The following is a 12,795-nucleotide window of genomic DNA, read 5'->3' as shown; positions in this document are numbered from 1 at the left end:
TAGGTGACATCATCTCTTGCCACTTGAGGGAGGAACAGGTACAACTGACCCAGATGTAGTCAATTCATTCTGCCCAACCATCAATCTGTGGGGAGGAGGGAGGACTTTAAATTAAATAATTGTTTGGTAAGTATGCAATAAAATTTAATTTCATTATAAAAATTACATTCTTATTGCAGTGTCTTACCGAGTAATTATACAGCTGATTACCCATTGTGAGGATGGGGGCCTGTGGCTGTATGCTTAATTAAAAAATATAACAGGATTCTTGAAAAAAGACAACGGTCAACACTGCTAGTGCTTGTTGTACCTTACCTTGTAAGATAGTTAATGCAGGATATTACTGCCTCTGGTCGGTGCTCATCTTACGTAGTAGAGAGCTTCGATGTCTGTCCAAAGAGTGCCTTTGGAGTCATGGCACTTCACAATATTGCCCTTGCCCTGGGCGAAGACCAGTACTGCATACAAGCGAACAACAAGTCACCTACACCATCTTAAAAACCTATACCCACCATATTAAAAACAATTGACTGGCGAGTACTCCAGGTCCAAGTACCCCAGCTTCCCTTAACACAGCAACCTTGATACAAGGCGAAAATACAAAGAGGGATCCACCCCTATGTTGTTTTCTCCTAACACCATGCCAGCTAGGGAAATAGGACCAAGAGAAATAGTCTTCAAACACTGTCTCAATCTCTTTCTGGTACTGAGATGCAAACACCAACTTTGACCTCCAAAAGGTACTCTGCAGAAAAGCAGACAGCGGCAAATTATGTCAGAACGCCAGAGAGGTAGCTACTGCTCGGACTTCATATACCTTGACTTTTAACACGGAATAATCTTCTTTGTTGACTTGAGAATATGCTTCAATAATAAAAATTCTCTCCAGAAGAGGGAGATCGCATTCTTCGAAAGAGGAAGAGAGGGATTCTTCACCGAACACCACAGGCGAGTAGATGGTCCTCTTATTTTCTCTGTTCTGTGGAGATAACATCTAAAAACTCTTATTGAGTATAAGTCTTTCCTCTTCCTCCGGACCAAGAATATCGGTCAAATTCTTGATTGTGAAGGAGCAGGGCCAAGGTTTTGAAGGGTTTTCATTCTTGGCTAGAAAACTCAACATTAACGAGCAAACTGCATCCCCTTGTGAGAAGACAACTCTTTTCTCCATGGCATGGAGTTCACCAATACGTCTTGCTGAAGCTAAAGCTATCAAGAATAATGTCTTCTTGATTAGATTCCTCATCGAAGAAGACCGCATCAGTACAAAAGAAGAACTCGAAAGCCACTTGAGCACTACGTCAAGGTTCCAAAAACTGAATCTTTAGGGCACTTAGAAGTTTTGAAAGACTTAATCAAGTCCAAAAGGTCACTATTATTAGACAAGTCTATACTCCTGTGCTTAAATAGATTTGCTAAAATCGCTCTGTAACCCTTAATCGTCGAAGGAGCCAAGCGTCTAGATACTCTTAGGAAAACAAGAAAATCTACTATCTTGCTAATAGAGATCTCAGAAGAGACTTTATTCTGCTTACACCATCCTCTAAATGCTCCCCACTTGTATTGGTACATTCTGTTAAAAGAAGCTCTTCTACACTTGGTCATAGCTTCCGAAGCTCTTCTCGAAAAGCCTTTTGCTCTGACAAGGCTCCTGACAGTCTGTAGCCTGTCAGGGCCAGAGCGGACAACCCTTGATGGAACCCTGCAAAATGCGACTGTCTGAGTAGCAACTTCTTGGATGGTAGGAGTCTCAGAAGTCTACAAGTAGACTGAGAAGATCTGGAAACCATTCCCTTCTTGGCCTGAATGGTACTATGAGAATGAGACACATTCTGATGAAAGCAGTCCAGCAGCATTACGTTGACAGATCTTGAACTGGAGGTAAAATAGAGGGAGTCGATTGTTGCTGGAAGTGGCGAATAGATCTATCGCTGGTTTTCCCCATATAATCCAAAGGCAGGGCCTAACCTTAGAATCAAGAGTCCATTCTGACAAAAGACCCTGTTGACCTTGACTCAATTCGTCCGCCAAAACATTCATCCTCCCCTGGATGAACCGAGGAATCAGAGACACTTGCTTCCTTTCTGCCCATGAAAGGAGTTCTCTTGCTTTCTTGTAAAGGGAGAAAGAGCATGTTCCCCCTTGCTTTCGAATGTAAGACAGCGCACTGGAGTTGTCTACATGTACTGCCACCGCTTTCCTGTAATCTGGTGAATGAAGCTTTTTTAACGAAACCAGTCTGAAAAAGGTGATTTTCTTTCTCTCTCTCTCTCATTCTAGGACAAGATTTACCAGTAAGTTTATCAAATCTAATATTAAAAATTTGTAGAACTACCATGCAGTAAGTGAAGCATAAAGATGGATGCATACCGGGTTGATACCCCCCTCTAGATAAGTAAGTTCAAAATAGTAAAAGAGAATAATAAAAGTAGTTTCAACGTTATACTCGGTACATAAATGTGTACAGCCATGAACAACTGAATGAGAAACAACTTTTTAGCTAAGTATAACTGAACTGGATAACATCCGTCTTGCTTGTATTCCAACCATCGTACAATAATAAAGTTACCATAGTTATGCTATAAATGATGTAATGTAGAACAGGAGTGATATATTTCTATGTAATAACTTTATTCCCTATGGATAAAAGATTGATGGTAATATACTGGTAAATTTAAACTTCAAGTTGTAGCTGAAGCTGAGAAAACAATGTTCAAGCTGCAAATGACTATTATCGTGCATCAGCAACAAGGATAAAACTCTTGTAAACATGTTATTGTCATGATACAATAAAGTTTTATACATACTTACCTGGCAGATATATACTTAGCTATAGACTCCGTCGTCCCCGACAGAAATTCGAATTTCGTGGCACGTGCTGCAGGTAGGTCAGGTGATCTACCGCCCCGCCGCTGGGTGGGAGGAATAGGAACCATTCCCATTTTCTAATTCAGATTTTCTCTTCCACCTGTCTCCTGAGGGGAGGCTGGGTGGGCCATTTAATCGTATATATCTGCCAGGTAAGTATGTATAAAACTTTATTGTATCATGACAATAACATTTTTATACATTCAACTTCCCTGTCAGATATATACTTAGCTGATTGGCACCTTTGGCGGAGGGTAAGAGACAGCTATTTACTGAATAGACAGGTAAACAACATACGTTGTAGGTAATAATTAATAAAACCTTAGTTCCTAAGTGTTTAGACGAAGGGTTGACTTCCTAGCTATTGCTCGGAGTCTGCTTCATCTCAAGAGCCTCAGCGAGGATGTGACCTATGGCTAAGAGTTCTTGTAGATCTGTCAATGGGGTCTTATCCACTTACTCGACAGAATCTAATGGTCATTTGTCAATGGGGTCTTATCCACTTACATGACAATACACCTATGCCTAGTGGCATAATTTAGGAGCACAACACCGATCCCGATCACCTGATCCTAACACGAGGGTTAGTGCTTAATTTGAAAAAGAGTTATCCCCAAACTCCTTTCAAACAACCCAAAGAAAAAAAAAAAAAAAAAAAAAAAAACATTACGTTAAAATAAAAATTAACTCACTAGTTAAGGATCAGTGTCGGCTCCCTATTCCAGCAACGTATCCGTAGACACGTATAACCAAGAGAGACGGATCTCTCATAGGTCAACTTGACATCCTTCGTGTAATGGGAGGTCAACACAGAGTTGCATCTCCTGTAAGTGACAGCTAATATGTCCTTAATGACATATTGTTATGGAAAGAACAAGAATTTATAAAAGCTCGCACTTCATGCGCTTTTAATTCTCAGCTGTTTGAAGGAATCATCAAGATACTCATGAAGTGCTTTGGCGATCACACTTGTTTCAAAGAAGACCAGGGCTTTCTTTGAAATGGATCTCTTCTGGATGAAGCCTAGAGCCTGGCTGGCGCCTCGCGCCTGGCTTGCTCCACGCACATGCCTGGCGCCTCGCGCTTGCCTGGCGCCTCGCGCCTGGCTGGCTCCTCTCGCCTGCCTGGCACCTTGCGCCTGGCTGGCGCCTCGCGTCTGGCTGGCTCCACGCACCTGCCTGGCGCCTCGCGCTTGCCTGGCACCTCGCTCTTGCCTGGCGCCTCGCGCCTGGCTTGCTCCTCTCGCCTGCCTGGCGCCTCGTGCCTGGCTGGCGCCTCACGCCTGCCTGGCGCCTCGCGCCTGGAGCCAGGCTGGCTCCTCCCCACTTGCTAGAGCTTCGAGCTTGGTAGAGTCTCGAGGATGTCTGGCAATGTCCACCTCGGACACTCTTATCTGTCCGATTTGTTCGCCTCTGGCTAATCTGAGCCAGGTTGGAGGCCCGCTCTTTCTCCTCATCAGGCAATGACAGTGATTGTTGGGACTGTCTGCCTCTGGCGGTTTTTACGCCTGTTTTGGCATTTGGCGCCTTGTTGGCGCTACATTGTCCGAAAGTCCTGAACAACCACAATAGTTTATCAGGAGACTTGGAGAAGGGTGGAAGACATTCTTCCACTTTGAGCTCTTGGCCTCTCCGGCAAGGGGAGGTGATTGTAGTCAGCTACATCCATAGACGATAGGAAATCTAACAGTACGAGAGATAAGAGTCTTACTCCGAAGAGGATCCTTCGTGAGTACTTCCGTTGCTACCGAGATCTCTTCTTACATGTTGATGAGGTTTCTCGTTGTATAATCTTCCCTATTTCCAAAATGTGAACACAGGAGAGGATACGGCACAAAAGTTCGATGGAAGATGGTCGAAACCCAGAAGATACCAGGTGTTTCTCTTGAAGGAAGGATACCTACTACCTGTTGTATTATGAAGTCCAGACTCAACAGACCACCCTTCTTCCAAGCACCAGCAGTAGAACACCCGTTACAAGAGAAGAAGACTGGCTATTTCCATGATTGTCCTTCAAAGCCTGAGACTTCTTAGGGATCAAGGAGGAGCTGGTCCTACCCTAAGGTGGAGCTGGTCCTACCCTAAGGTCAGGCCAAGCAAATACAAAGACCTAAGAGTCTTGGCCATTGCCCTGAGGACAAGGCAGATGCCCTGGCATATTCCTTGCCATTCCTAAGGGTCGAGCAGGACTTTGGGACTTACAAAACTAGAGATCTAAATTAGAACATTGTCCCTTATCTTAGCACCAGAATTGCCCACAGGTTGCTGGCTGGTGCTGGGTAGGAAGAAACACCCCCACCCCCCACCCCAACCCGCCCGGTCCCCAGAAAGGCAGAGTCCTTTCTAGGAATGATTGACTCCGAGAGGACAAAGCCTTTAAGAAATGCAGATCACAGATATCATGGGAGACATCATAGGAGACTGCCTGGAAAAAACAATAGAGGCATCTCCAGGCTCAGTCTTATTTTGCAAGAGAAGATACCCTTCGTGGCAAAGAGAAACAGCATGAGACTAAGTCCGGGCAGAGCAGAGACAGGGCAAGCTGCAGTCAGCACAGGACTTCTCTGGGGTAAAAAAGAATGGCTCCTGTCGTGGCAACAGAGGGGAATAAAGCTTGACTGGGCGTCTCGAAACTCTAAATGAACTTGCTCGGAGGATAAGTATTCATCTAGTTGAGGAAACCCTCACAAACAAGGAATGAAGTGCCCCTAAGAAAATCTTGTCTCTCCTGGAAGAGCAAGGGCTTCAAACAGTGAGGATTATTCACAGGGGAAGCTACAGTCCTATCCCCCGAGATCAATGTGCACAAAGATCTCTGGTGATTGAAATCGAGGGATATTCATATCCCAAAGAAAACACTTGAGATGCCAAACCTTGTAGCCAAATTCCAAAAAAAAGACAAACTCTTCAGAATTCTCTCTGTCCATCTTACACCTCTCGGAACAACCGAGAGAGTTAATAGAACAGGTAAGGAGAAAAGGCATTCCTGCTAGAAGAACCAGTAAAAGAGGTAGACCATGGGTGATCATCAACCTGTGATGACAACAGCACGGGAAGGAGGGTGCTCAAGCCATGGTAAAAGAAAAAAAAAAAAAAAAAAAAAAAAAAAAAAAAAAAAAAAAAAAAAAAAAAAAGCACCAACCTGAGGAGAAGGGAAAGTTCTTTCAAAACAGTGCTGAAGTACTCAATTTCGACTTATCCAAGCAGGTTGAGCCAAGTTGAGTGAGCCATGAAGATTATGTATAAACATGATTTGGAACTAGGCAGTGAACGAGCCGAGCCAGCCAAGTGGGCAAGTCAAGCTATGAGCAATAATCGTCTCTAAGAACTACGGCTTCTGAAAACACAAGACCCTATGAGGTATGCAATTCTGCTCATGAGCCTGAATGCCGTTAAGAACAACCATCACCAGGCCAGTTAGGGCTAGGGCAGGAGCAACCCTAGTGACATGAACATCAGCTGTGGCAGGAGAACATACAGGAGCAGCCTGGCAGACAATAGCTACAAGAACATTAGTAACAGGAGCAATCAGGGTAGCTGGGGCAGGTAGCAAAACAAGAGCTGATGAACCACATGTACAACAAGGCATTGCCACAGCATACAGGAATGCCAGAGCTGAAAATCATAAAGCAAAGGAAAAGCAACAATGACAATCAAGCCATCTACTGCTACACCTATGATGTTCACTGTCAACCTAAAGACGAAACAAAAATATGATTAGTACACTGTCAACCTGAAGACAAAAACAAATATGATTAATAGAGAAGGACTTCTCCCGCTCCAGTGAGGAAGCCCTTGTGAAGAGGTCTCCCGACTGCCCAACACCCCTCCCAAACATCTTCGCCCAACAAGGGAGTAAAGAGGGTGAAGGAGAGATCAATCCTAAAGGAGAGAACACTATAAGGAAAGATTACCAGGAGAGAGAAACGAGGACAAATGGGCGGCTACCGAGGTCTCTGTCGGAAGTGAAAAAACTTCTGACGATGCTCGGCAACCTTCCTTCTAAGTTTCATCCCAGCAAACTCATCCACAGCACATACAGCAAAGAGAAACATCCACAAATAATCATAAAGGATATACTGTCGCACCCTTATAAGCAGAGGGCATGAGGATGTAATAGGGGACGAATGTTACACCCTTGACTTCTAGCCCAAGACACATGCTGGAGGAAGACGGTCTATGCAAGGCTATCACAAATCGAGGGTTTGTATATTAATAAATATTAAACACATTATTTTCATCATATACAAAAAGTAAGGAAAGTTCCACCAGGAAAAGCGAGTTTAACGACAGTCAGCCAAACAGCTCACAAAGACACATCTTCATCCCATGAGGGCCGAAATGAAACTGGCTCTGCTGAAAGTACTTCCTAATGTAAAAGAACCAATAGTTTGTATATTGTGTAGAACAACTAATTACATACAACATAACAGTAACATAAATTGTAAAAATCAACAGAACAATAAACATCGCCGATGTAAGTGACATCATCTCTTGCCACTTGAGGGAGGAACAGGTACAACTGACCAGATGTAGTATTCTTCCAATTCATTCTGGCCCAACCATCAATCTGGGGTGGGGAGGAAGGACTTTTGGACTTAATTAAATAATTGTTTGGTAAGTATGCAATAAAATCTAATTTCATTATAAAAATTCCATTCTTATTTCAGTGTCTTACCAAGTAATTATACAACTGATTGCCCATTGCAAGGATGGGGGCCTGTGGATGTATGCTTAATTAAAAAATATAACAGGATTCTTGAAAAAAGACAACGTTCAACACTGTTAGTGCTTGTTGTACCTCGCAAAGAGTGCCTTTGGAGTCATGGCACTTCAAAATATTGCCCTTGCCCTGGGCGAAGACCAGTACTGCATACAAGCGAACAACAAGTCACCTACACCATCTTAAAAACCTATACCCACCATATTAAAAACAATTGACTGGCGAGTACTCCAGGTCAAAGTACCCCAACCCCGCTTCCCTTAACACAAGCAACCTTGTACAAGGCGAAAATACAAAGAGGGACCCACCCCCTATGTTGTTTCTCCCAGCTAGGAAAATAGGTGGACCAAGAGAAATAGTCTTCAAACACTGTCTCAATCTCTTTCTGGTACAGAGATGCAAACACCAACTTTGACCTCCAAAAGGTACTCTGCAGAACGCCAGAGAGGTAGCTACTGCTCGGACTTCATATACCTTGACTTTTAACACGGAATAATCTTCTTTGTTGACTTGAGAATGTGCTTCAATAATAAAAATTCTCTCCAGAAGAGGGAGATTGCGTTCTTCGAAAGAGGAAGAGAGGGATTCTTCACCGAACACCATAGGCGAGTAGATGGTCCTCTTTATTTTCTCTGTTCTGTGGAGATAACATCTAAAAACTCTTATTGAGTATAAGTCTTTCCTCTTCCTCTGGACCAAGAATATCGGTCAAATTCTTGATTGTGAAGGAGCAGCTGCGGCCAAGGTTTCGAAGGGTTTTCATTCTTGGCTAGAAAACTCAACATTAACGAGCAAACTGCATCCCCTTGTGAGAAGCCAACTCTTTTTTCCATGGCATGGAGTTCGCCAATACGTCTTGCTGAAGCTAAAGCTATCAAGAATAATGTCTTCTTGATTAGATTCCTCATCGAAGAGGATCGCACCAGTTTAAAAGAAGAACTTGAAAGCCACTTGAGCACTATGTTAAGGTTCCAAGAAACTGAATCTTTCGGGCACTTAGAAGTTTTGAAAGACTTAATCAAGTCCAAAAGGTCACTATTATTAGACAAGTCTATACTCCTGTGCTTAAATACATTTGCTAAAATCGCTCTGTAACCCTTAATCGTCGAAGGAGCCAAGCGTCTAGATACTCATAGGAAAACAAGAAAATCTACTATCTTGCTTATAGAGATCTCAGAGAGAGCATTATTCTGCTTACACCATCCTCTAAATGCTCCCCACTTGTATTGGTACAGTCTGTTAAAAGAAGCTCTTCTACACTTGGCGATAGCTTCCGAAGCTCTTCTCGAAAAGCCTTTTGCTCTGACAAGGCTCCTGACAGTCTGTAGCCTGTCAGGGCCAGAGCAGACAACCCTTGATGGAACCCTGCAAAATGCGACTGTCTGAGTAGCAACTTCTTGGATGGTAGGAGTCTCAGAAGTCTACAAGTAGACCGAGAAGATCTGGAAACCATTCCCTTCTTGGCCTGAATGGTACTATGAAAGTGAGACACATTCTGATGAAAGCAGTCCAGCAGCAATTACGTTGACAGATCTTGAACTGGAGGTAAAATAGAGGGAGTCGATTGTTGCTGGAGTGGCGAATAGATCTATCACTGGTTTTCCCCATAAATAATCCAAAGGCAGAGCCCTAACCTTAGAATCAAGAGTCCATTCTGACGAAAGACCCTGTTGACCTTGACTCAATTTGTCCGCCAAAACATTCATCCTCCCCTGGATGAACCAAGGAATCAGAGACACTTCCTTCCTTTCTGCCCATCAAAGGAGGTCTCTTGCTTTTTTGTAAAGGGTTAGAGGAAAGAGCAGGTGTTCCCCCTTGCTTTTCGAATGAAAGACAACACACTGGAGTTGTCTACATACTGCCACCGCTTTCCTGTAATCTGGTGAATGAAAGCTTTTTTAACTCATTTAACTAGAAGATATGATGAATAAAGACATGGAACAAATGTAACCAGTCTGAAAAAGGTGATTTTTTTTTTCTCTCTCAGTAAGTTTATCAAATCTAACATTAAAAATTTGTAGAACTACCATGCAGTAAGGTGAGCATAAAGATGGATGGGCCATACCGGGGGGTGTTGATACCCCCCCCCTCAGGCAGGTCTTTATTTTTTAACATCTTCTGGATAAGTAAGTTCAAAATAGTAAAAGAGAATGATATAAGTAGTTTCAACGTTATAATCGGTACATAAATGTGTACAGCCATGAACAACTGAATGACAAACAACTTTGTAGCTAAGTATAACTGAACCAGATAACATCCATCTTGCTTGTATTCCAACCATCGTACAATAGTAAACAGTTACCACAGTTATGCTATAAATGATGTAATGTAGAACAGGACTGATATATTTCTATGTAATAACTTTATTCCCTATGGATAAAAGATTGATGGTAATATATTGGTAAATATAAACTTCAAGTTGTAGCTGAAGCTGAGAAAACAATGTTCAAGCTGCAAATGACTATTATCGTGCATCAGCAACAAGGATAAAACTCCTGTAAACTTTGATATGCCATCAAACACAATTGTAGATGAAATAGATAAAAAAAACTATTTTAAACAAAAATACCTGGCATGAAAAAACATATTTACTATTACTTTTGCGCTGATAAAAGATAAGGAACATACAGCTCATATCACAATAAAATCAAAGGAAAATAGTGAACTGAATCAATTTTTTTACACAATAAACATGCCACCAACGCAATCTATTGCAAACGAAAAAATGTACTTTCACAACCGGGATGTATTCAAGTTATATTTTCAACTTGAAAACACATCGTATAACGAAAAATGACCTGGTCCCATATAAGTAAAATATCTAGATACTATTCATTTATGATAACTAGAAGCAAGAAAATTCGCTCAGAATTGAGTTAAGTACAGCGAAATAAACTCGTATCTGCCATCAGCAGATTGCCAAACACAAACAATGACCACTATGTAGTATTCTATAATACAATAATAAGAGAATATGATATTGTTATGTTACAATAAAGTTTCATACATACTTACCTGGCAGATATATACATAGCTAAGACTCCGTCGTCCCCGACAGAAATTCAAATTTCGCGCCACTCGCTACAGGTAGGTCAGGTGATCTACCGGCCTGCCCTGGGCGGCAGGACTAGGAACCATCCCCGTTTTTCTATCATATTTTCTCTCTTCCACCTGTCCTCCTGCGGGGATGGGCTGGGTGGGCCTTTAATTGTATATATCTGCCAGTAAGTGTATGAAACTTTATTGTACATAACAATATCATTTTCATACAATCAACTTACTGTCAGATATATACATAGCTGATTGGCACCTTTCGGTGGGAGGGTAAGAGACAGCTACTATATGGAATAGACGGTAGAAACAACATATGTTGTAGGTATAAATTAAAACCTTGGTTCCTACCTGATATGGTGGTAGACTTCGTGGGTGTTTGCCCAGTAGTCTGCATCACCTCAAGAAACTTTAGCGAGATATATGATCTATGGCCAAGAGTTCTTGTGGGTCTGCCGATGGGGTCTTATCCGCTTACTCGGCAGAGCCTGAAAGGACTGTCAATGGGTGCTGATCCACTTATATGACAATACACCTTATGAAGGAGCACACAACAACCAATCCCGACCAACCACCTGATCCTAACCATATGTTAGAACTAAGGATTGTTCCGAGTTATCCCCGAACTCGTCACAACAACCGTAACTCAAAACACTACGCACACATACATAATTTCTAAAAAAAAAATTATACTCATCTAATTAGATATGACAAGATTCTCTTACTGAAACAACATAGACGGCCGTCCCGTGCTAAACCAAGTCCTCCATTGTTCGAAGAGATTCCAGACCATATCTAAAAAAAGAAGAAAAGTATATACTTTTAAGATTGGTGTCGGTTCCCGTACCCAGAATCGTATCCGCCGATACGAACGGACCTAGAGAAAAACACTTCTCATATGTCACACGAACGTCTTTCAAGTAATGAGATGCAAATACTGAGTTGCATCTCCAAAATGTCGTATCTATGATGTTTTTAAGCGACATATTCTTATGAAACAGAGAGAGACGTCGCTACTGCTCTCACTTCATGAGCTTTAACTTTCAACAGTCGTAACTGTTCGTCAGAACAGACCTTATGCGCGTCTGTAATGACGTTCCTCACAAAGAATGCCAGCGCATTCTTGGACATCAGTCTTGTGGGGTCTTTTACCGCGCACCAAAGACCTTGTCTAGAGCCTCCCATCTGATGCTTTCTCTGAATGTAAAACTTTAGCGCTCTTACAGGGCATAGAGATCTTTCTGCTTCTCTTCCTACGAGACTCGATATGCCTTTGACTTCAAATGACTTAGGCCAGGGATTCGAGGGATTCTCATTCTTAGCTAAAAACAGCGTCTTAAACGAGCAAATAGCTGAGTCTCCCTTGAAACCTACTTTATCTTGCAGAGCATGTAATTCACTAACTCTTTTTGTGCCGTAGCTAAGATAATAGGAATAGGCATTTTTTCTGGTGATGTCTCGAAAGGAAGCCAGATGAGGAGGTTCGAATCTTTCAGATGAAAGAAACTTGAGGACCACGTCTAGGTTCCAGTTCGGAGGGAGCGGTTCCTTCGACTTTGAAGTCTCAAATGATCGTATGAGATCGTGGAGATCTTTATTATCTGCCAGATCTAATCCTCTATTCCTGAAGACAGCCGAGAGCATACTTCTGTATCCCTTTATTGTGGATACAGCTAGATGAGATTGCTCTCTCAGGAATAGAAGGAAATCAGCAATTTCCGCTATAGAGGTAGTGGAGGAGGACAACTTCTTAGATCTACACCACCTTCTAAAAACCTCCCACTTCGATTGATATACTTTCGTAGTAGGTTCTGCGTGCTCTCGCGATCGCGCTTGCAACTCCGCGAGAAAACCCTCTCGCTCTGACGAGTCTTTCGATAGTCGAAAGGCAGTCAGAGCGAGAGCGGGTAGGTTTTGATGGTACCTCTTGAAGTGTGGTTGTCTGAGAAGATCCGTCCTTCTTGGTAGGGATCTTGGAAAGTCTACGATCCACTCTACCACCTCCGTGAACCAATCTTGGCTGGCCAAAAGGGGGCTATCAATGTCATCCTCGTCTCCTTTGACGCCACAAACTTTTTTATTACTAATCCCAGGATTTTGAATGGAGGAAAAGCATATACGTCTACTCGAGACCAATCTAGCAGGAAGGCGTCT

General features: G+C 42.5%; 1 long non-coding RNA gene across 1 annotated transcript in view; it reads right to left on the bottom strand.

Moving 5' to 3' along the window:
• Positions 1–12,795, bottom strand: part of LOC135204442 (uncharacterized) — a 441,768-nt gene that overhangs the window by 421,917 nt on the left and 7,056 nt on the right. The window lies entirely within an intron of this gene.

This window comes from Macrobrachium nipponense, chromosome 47 (genome assembly GCF_015104395.2).
Source record: "Macrobrachium nipponense isolate FS-2020 chromosome 47, ASM1510439v2, whole genome shotgun sequence".
Classification (NCBI taxonomy): Eukaryota; Metazoa; Arthropoda; class Malacostraca; order Decapoda; family Palaemonidae; genus Macrobrachium; species Macrobrachium nipponense.
This window is presented reverse-complemented; position numbering and strand designations above follow the sequence as displayed.